General features: G+C 30.9%; 1 pseudogene; it reads left to right on the forward strand.

Annotated features, from left to right (window-relative positions):
• The first annotated feature begins 666 nt into the window (after positions 1–666).
• Positions 667–2,028, forward strand: LOC143607305 (putative purine permease 4 pseudogene; annotated as a pseudogene).
• Positions 2,029–7,641: the final 5,613 nt, after the last annotated feature.

Genomic DNA, 7,641 nt, shown 5'->3' on the forward strand with positions numbered 1-7,641 from the left:
TGGGATATTCATGTTTTTTTTGGATAAACATGAGGAGATGTTCTCAAATGATATTATATTAATTGATTAAAAGCTATGATATTTTATGTGTATGAATATTTTTTTTATTTACTATCATGGTTATATATTATCATTTTTCTAGAGTTGGTATGTACTTGGAGAACATTTTTTTTGTTACATGGGCAACTATATATAGCTATATCAAGAGTTGTAAGCAGGCCTATATGTTACTTTATTATATGTTACAAGCAGATATGGACTAAAAATTTTAATTTTTGATAAACAATGTATACTTGCTAATACAATCACAAATGTAGTGTAAGGAAGTTTTTTACATATTTGTGTAATCTTAGTTATGTAATTTCTGTAATTTTAATTTATCTGTAATTGTATTAATAATATATGATCAATTTGTTAACTGTATTTCACTTAATGATCAAAGTTTAAAATTTTCAAATATTACCTGTGTAATACATGGACCTCAAACTAGTTCCTATATAAAAGTTTTCAACCGGCATACAACATGTGTTTTCGTAGGTCTTTGAATTTGAATATAAACAATTTATTTTAAAAAAACTATATAAAATTTTCAACAGTCCATGCAACATGTGTTTCGTAGGTCTTTAAATTTGAACATAAACTATTTTTTATAAACCAATTTCATCACACTTTCCAGTCGGTTATGCGGTTATGCCACATAAAATTCAAATCACAAATTTTTGTGCCAAGTGGTACACATGACTTAACACATGTCCATAATATAAAGCCTTTGAATCCCCCTTGACTGTCTCTCACTTTTCCCCAAATCACTACTTTAAATCCTTTATTTATTTTCACAAATCCTTCATAATTATTAATATTAATAATTCCTCACCATGAACATCTCACCACATTCACCATCCTCCGACCAACACCAAGAGAGCACCACCACCCGCAACATGTTCACATCCAACAAGTCGAAACTCGACCCCAAAACCTACAAAACTCTTTTGATCATCACATTCATATGTCTCTTTGTTGGATCGGTCGCATCCTCGCTTCTCATCAAATTCTACTTCATCCACAAGGGATCCAGCCGATGGGTGTCCACGTGGATCCAGTCGGCTGGATTCCCGATCCTCCTCATCCCGATATACCTCCCGTACTGCCTCCAAAATACTAACCCCCGGGAACCCTTTTCGGGTTTCGATACGAACGTCTTGGGGTTATGTTTTGGTGTAGGGCTGATTCTGGTGCTGAGTAATCTTTGTTTTTCATGGGGTAATTCGTATCTTCCGATGTCCACGTCAGCATTGGTGTTGTCTTCACAGCTGGTGTTCACTCTCCTTTTGTCGGTCATCATCGTTAAAACAAAGATTACGTTTGTCAACCTTAATTGCGTCATGCTTCTAACGTTGAGTTGTGTTTTATTAGCGTTAAGTTCTAGCGGCGATCGACCCGAAGGTCTGACGAAGCGGAAATACTTTATCGGGTTCTTTGCGACCCGCCTCGGCCGGGTTATTATTCGCGTTTTATCTCCCGGTGATGGAGAAGATTTATAGTAAGGTGGATTGTTACGCAATGGTTATGGAAATGCAATTTGTGATGGAGATGGTTGCCACGGTGGCTGCCACCGTGGCAATGGCGGGTGCTGGTGGGTTTAAGGAAATGAGACATGAAAGTGTTGCGTTGTTTGACTTGGGGCCCACTAAATATTGGATAGTGGTTGGGGTTAATATAGTGACGTGGCAGTTGTGTTTTATGGGGACGGCTGGGATGGTGTTTATGACGACGTCGTTGAGCGGTGGGATATGTATGACGGCGTTGATGGGGATGAATGTGGTGGGTGGTGTGGTGGTTTATGGTGATGAGTTTAAGGGGCCGAAGGTGGTGGCTACGGTCATGTGTCTTTGGGGGTTTAGCTCGTATGTGTATGGGATGTATGTGAAGATGAAGGGTGAGAATAATGGTGGTGGTGGTGGTCAAGAGTTGCAAAAGAAGTCATTGCTAGAGTTATCTGAGATTGTAACAGAAGATCAACATTAAATGAAAAGATTGTAGCCTTTATCATTATAAAAAGATATTATATAACAAGATTTTAGTTTTCATTTTTTTTATGTTCTTTATTTATTTGTGTTACATATATTACACATATATCATGTGCATATGATACGTATGTAGAAGGAAAATCATGTGACAAGAATTCGGACTAGAATAACTCTCTATGCTTTTCTTGAATTTCGGACTAAAATCATTCATAAAAGAGATGTTTACCAGACAAAATGTTAACCAATACAAGGGTGGAGGGGTGCCTTGAGGAACTCATGAGGTTCAGTTTGACATTCGGATTTAGTTTTCAGTTCATTAACCTGAAGTTTTACCCCATAAGATTCATAGTTTTATTATGAGTTCAACTACCGACCTCAAGTTTTACCCAATAAGATTGATAGTTTTGTGTTGTAAAGTTCATTTGGGTTCAATATATTTAGGTTGTAATAAGGTGTTATTTGATGCTTGATCGGGTCTAATATGGGTCTCTAAGCATTTAAGACTCTACAACCTACCAGTTCAATATATTTGGGTTGTAATAAGGTGTTATTTGATGCTTGATCGGGTCTAATATGGGTCTCTAAGCATTTAAGACTCGTTATTGATCAGGTTAAGAAGATACTTTAACCCATGGAAAAATACCTCGTTGTCTATGGCCGGAAGACATGCGTGAATTAAAGGCGTCCTTGAGAGCTTGCCTTAAATATTTCCTTTCAATGTTTTATATACCATTAAAGTATATAAAAGAACTTGAAAAAATTAAGAGGAAATTCTTATTAGGTGGTCTTTGACTTGACAAAAAGAAAATTAATTGGGAAAAGAAATTATAAAATAAGATATCCAATTATATATATATATATATATAAGGTTGGGTTAAAATAAAAAGTGGAAGGTGTCTAAGAAGTGTAATAAGTAATCTGGTGCGTTAGATATGTTGATCTGATGGTGGGATATGGAAAATGTGTTTATTGTGCGGTGTGTTTTATTTTACTTGTGGTGCGTTTATTATACGGTGTGTTTATCAGATTTAATGGTGAAAACACACTTTCTACACTTCTTAGGAAAAATCTACTTCTTATTATAACCTTGCTACATATATATATATATATATATATATATATATATATATATATATGGTGAAGTTATACTAAAAAGTAATGTGTTTCTATGAAGTGTAGGAAGAGATTTGGAGCATTGGATCTGATGATCCAATAGGTGTGGTTCACTGTAGTGTTTTTCTTAGGTGTGTTCTATTTTTGTACATGTTTTATAACACTCCATGGGCATTATCATCTATTGTGTTATATTAAATTTGGAAATAACCTAGGTGTGTTATATTTTAGCGAACCGCAACCATTTTAATCTGATGATCCAATGGTTGTGGTTTGCTGTTGTGTTTTTCCTAGGTGTGTTCTATTTTAGTACTTGTTTTATAATACTGCAGAGACAATATCGTCTAGTGTGTTATATTAAATTAAATTTGGAAATAAACAATCAAATTAATTAAGTACATGTGAGAGAGAAAACATTTCCATAACCCACCACAAACCACCCAAAACCATGACCACATCTTTCTTTGAGTTATTGCTTTATTTGAATTAAAATTAATTCTATACATTCTGATAATTGTGGATCAACTTTGGATAGAATGACAAGAGAAAGTAGATGCATATAATTGGATGTTGGTGTGTTATGCTCCATTTATGTATGTGGTTCATATGACGGTGTGTCTAAATTTGGTTAATGTGTTTATAACTTTATGTATTTAGTTAGTGTGTGTTATGGTTGATGATTCCGTTTGGTTTTTGGTTTTGATGATTTATCGGTTGTTTCTATTAGATTTGGAATTTGTGTGCTTTTGAAAGTCATGTGGTTGATGTTATAACAAGATTGGTGTATTTCTATTAATAATGAATATGTATTTAATGTGTTTGACCAATTATAAGCAAAGAAATATGAAATATAATTAAATTAATAATTCAATTCCATAATTAAAATGATATGTTTGTTTGCAATCTTGCCCTTATTTGGTATATTAGATCTAATGGTCAAAATCACTTCCTACACTTTTTAGGAAAAAGATACTTCTTATTTTAACCTTCCTATATATATATATATATATATATATATATATATATATATATATATATATATATATATATATATATATATATAGGATTGATTTCTTTTGAGAACCACTTTGAGTTTTAAGAACTCGAAAGAACTCAATGTAACAATTTTTTTTTCAAATTTTTTTTTACACTGTGTAATACGCAAGTGTAAGTGATGTGCAAAAAATTACGGTATTTTTTTACACACCGAATCGACTTTTTACACATGTGTAACTAACGTTTAAACTTGTGTAATTATAAAAAATACTTATTTTCTCTCCTGCTTCATTTTTTAATTAAATTAATCTCAACCACATATTTCAAATCATTTAATTAAATGTGTGGTTCAAAATTGAGTTCTTAAAGTTCTTAAAACTCACCATGGTTCTCAAAATAACCCTCCCATATATATATATATATATATATATATATATATATATATATAGACACACACACTAGATTTTAGCCCGCGTGTTACGCGAGTTAATTTTAGTTTTTTTTAATAATTGTTTATGTATATTTCTCATGTAGGATGTGTTTAGGTATTAAACTTAAAGGTTAAATGAACTTATAAAATATGTTATATTTATTAGTTGTAATTAAAGTATAGTTTTTTTGTTTTGTTTTTTTTATATGTCAAATGAGTCTCATTGGTCTAATGTGACCCAACATTTTGTTATTTAAGATTCGAATTTTCTTCTTAATATACATGAATGCATAAAGAAATTTATATGATTTGTGTTATTTTTGTTTGTATTGAGTTGTTACGGTTCGCTGGTAATGTAAAACATATATGTTGTTTAATGGATCACCAAAAATGGGCTCTCATGTGTCTGTCAATTAATATAGCCCAACATTTTGTTTGATTTTTTTTTGCTTAAAATTATGTATTTTGTGCTTGATAGTGAATTGAGATTTTAATAAATTGATGTATTTGAATTTCTATAGGCCAATTCTAGTTCCATGTTTATCTAAAATTGGTATGTCATGTGTTATCATTTCATTTTTGGCTGAATTATTAATTTATTATTATTTTAAAGGGAAAAGATCCAATACAATAATGCCTTAACGTACATTACGTACGCGAATCCATTTTTTCTCGAATCAATCCATGAAATCATATCCAAACAACTCGGAATCTTCAATACATATCCTATCAATCATTGGTTCATCGAAAAAATAGTTTTGGATAGTTAATCGATCAATTTTTCACTTTTTTTTCACAAAGACCGTTTTGAGCATTTAATTAGCGTTTGCTGAGCTTTTAAGTTTTTGTGAGCGTTTTAGGCTTGTGCCTTTGTTTTTTGCCTTTGAGCGTTTTGCGTATCTACCGTTAACTGCACCCTTATTTTGTACATATTTGTTGTGTTTATAGATTTTGTTGTTTAGTTATTATTGTGTATTAAAAGTTTATTTAATTTGTTAATTAGTTTTTATTCTTATCAAGTATAATAGAAGTTATATTAGTTTATGAATTATGTTAACGGAAATTTTATGATCATATGTATAAACCAAGCTTTTAAAAATTTATTTTTATTAATAATGTATACGTTTTTAATATTTTATACATAAATTTTTGTATTATAAAGTTTTGTAGATTTATTTCTTTTTTATATTTTAAAATGAGTAATAATTGAAAGCCGTCATTTGAAAGTGACGTTATAATGATAATAAATCGTCTTGAGAAACTCTTTTCTCGCCTTCTTTATTAAATCTTTCGTTTCATCTAACAATTAGAAACTCTAAGTTAATATTCCCCTTAATTAGGACGAATTTTGTTATTAAGTGGAAGTTTTGTAGGTTGTTGAAGAGATTTGTGTTTGTTCTTAGTTTATTTAATCAAACATTGTGTCAACAACAATTTACACCCACTTTTAAAATAATATATTGGTTTTAAATAATCTCAACTATTACATTTTGGCCACTGCCGATTATAACTAACGAAATGACTAATGATAGTCCCACCTTTTATCATTTTCTTCTACCATTGAACCCTAACTAAATAATTCTTACGTCGTTAGTTTTCATGATATGGCATTCTTATTTGGCATATATGTGGCATGTTTATATGATATATTGCACTGCCACCACCACCACCACCATGGCAGTCACCACTACCACGACCGCCACCATCACTAGTTTCCTAAAAATACTAAAATATTTTATATATGTTTTATTAGGTGAATTTTGTCTTTTGAAGTCAAGCCAACAAGTTAAAAAAGAAGATAAACTATTAATATGAATCTTGTCACTTAAATTCTAGAATTCACATGGTAATTCAATGAAATAAATGATAATACAAGCTTTAACCTTGATGGCTCATCCTGTCAAATATGAAGTTGATATTATGACTCATTTATAAACAGTCCATTACAAAGCATGATCACTAAGAAATTGTGTATACATGTTGTATCTTCATTATCAGAAGAATTATATTTTGAGGATACAATGGAGCTAAAATAGCATTCATCTTCTGTCCAAGGTATTCATAAAATTCTGTCAATGTTTGGTTGGACTACGTGAACCCGTTAGAATGATTACAAAAACACAATGCAATAATTTCAGAAGACTTTTAACCTGTGTGACTCATATGACCCTTTTAGGATTATGTTTTATTCTTTTTTCTAGTATTGTTAATTAGAGCTTGTATATGTAGAAAGTTTTCTATAAGTGTGTATATAAATATATCTATAGTTACTACTCTAAAAAATATATATACGCTATTTATTATAACTTCTGGATGTATCTCCAATCAGCTTACATGTTAATTTAAGCCTATAAAAGAACCGAACATTAAGGAACTGTTCGGCTGGAAGTTCATCTTCGTTTATTTAAAACACGAACAAACATGAACATGCATTTTGTATGTTCATTTATGTTCGTGAGCATCCGTTTATGTTCGTTCATTTATGTTCATTTATTTACGTTGTTGTATTTTCGTTCGTTTATGTTTTATAAACATCTAAGTAGTTATATATATATACATATACATACATATATATATATATATATATGAAAATAAAAGGGCTCGTTAAAATGAAAGAGGTAAATTTAAGCCACTAATTTAAATGTGTTTTCTGGAGAAATTGTGATTTATTAGACTTGTTCATTTCCATTGCAAACTGTTCATTTAGATTTAAATGAACGAACATGAATGCACATGGACATGCTCTTATTTTTTATGAACGAACATGAAACAAAATAATGATGAGGTACCTTGGAATACGTTTCTTGTTAACACTGGACCGTTTATGATTTATGACCCAGATCAATTGAGAAAGAAACCAACACCTTAAACTTTAACTTTCTGAACTTGTTGTATTGATGCTTGAAAATATTTATTCCAGAATTGACTTTGTTTCCAACATGCTTAATATCTGATGATAAAATATTAGTAAGTTGCTATCGCTACCCAAAACAATATCAGCAATGTTCTTGAAATAAGATTTTTGTGGCTTGAGAGTGGGCGTGATGTGTTGTAAAACACACTTACTTTCCGTAT

Source organism: Bidens hawaiensis, unplaced genomic scaffold (genome assembly GCF_021521415.1).
Source record: "Bidens hawaiensis isolate Kalapana, Puna unplaced genomic scaffold, B.hawaiensis_p1.1 tig00081023_1, whole genome shotgun sequence".
NCBI lineage: Eukaryota > Viridiplantae > Streptophyta > Magnoliopsida > Asterales > Asteraceae > Bidens > Bidens hawaiensis.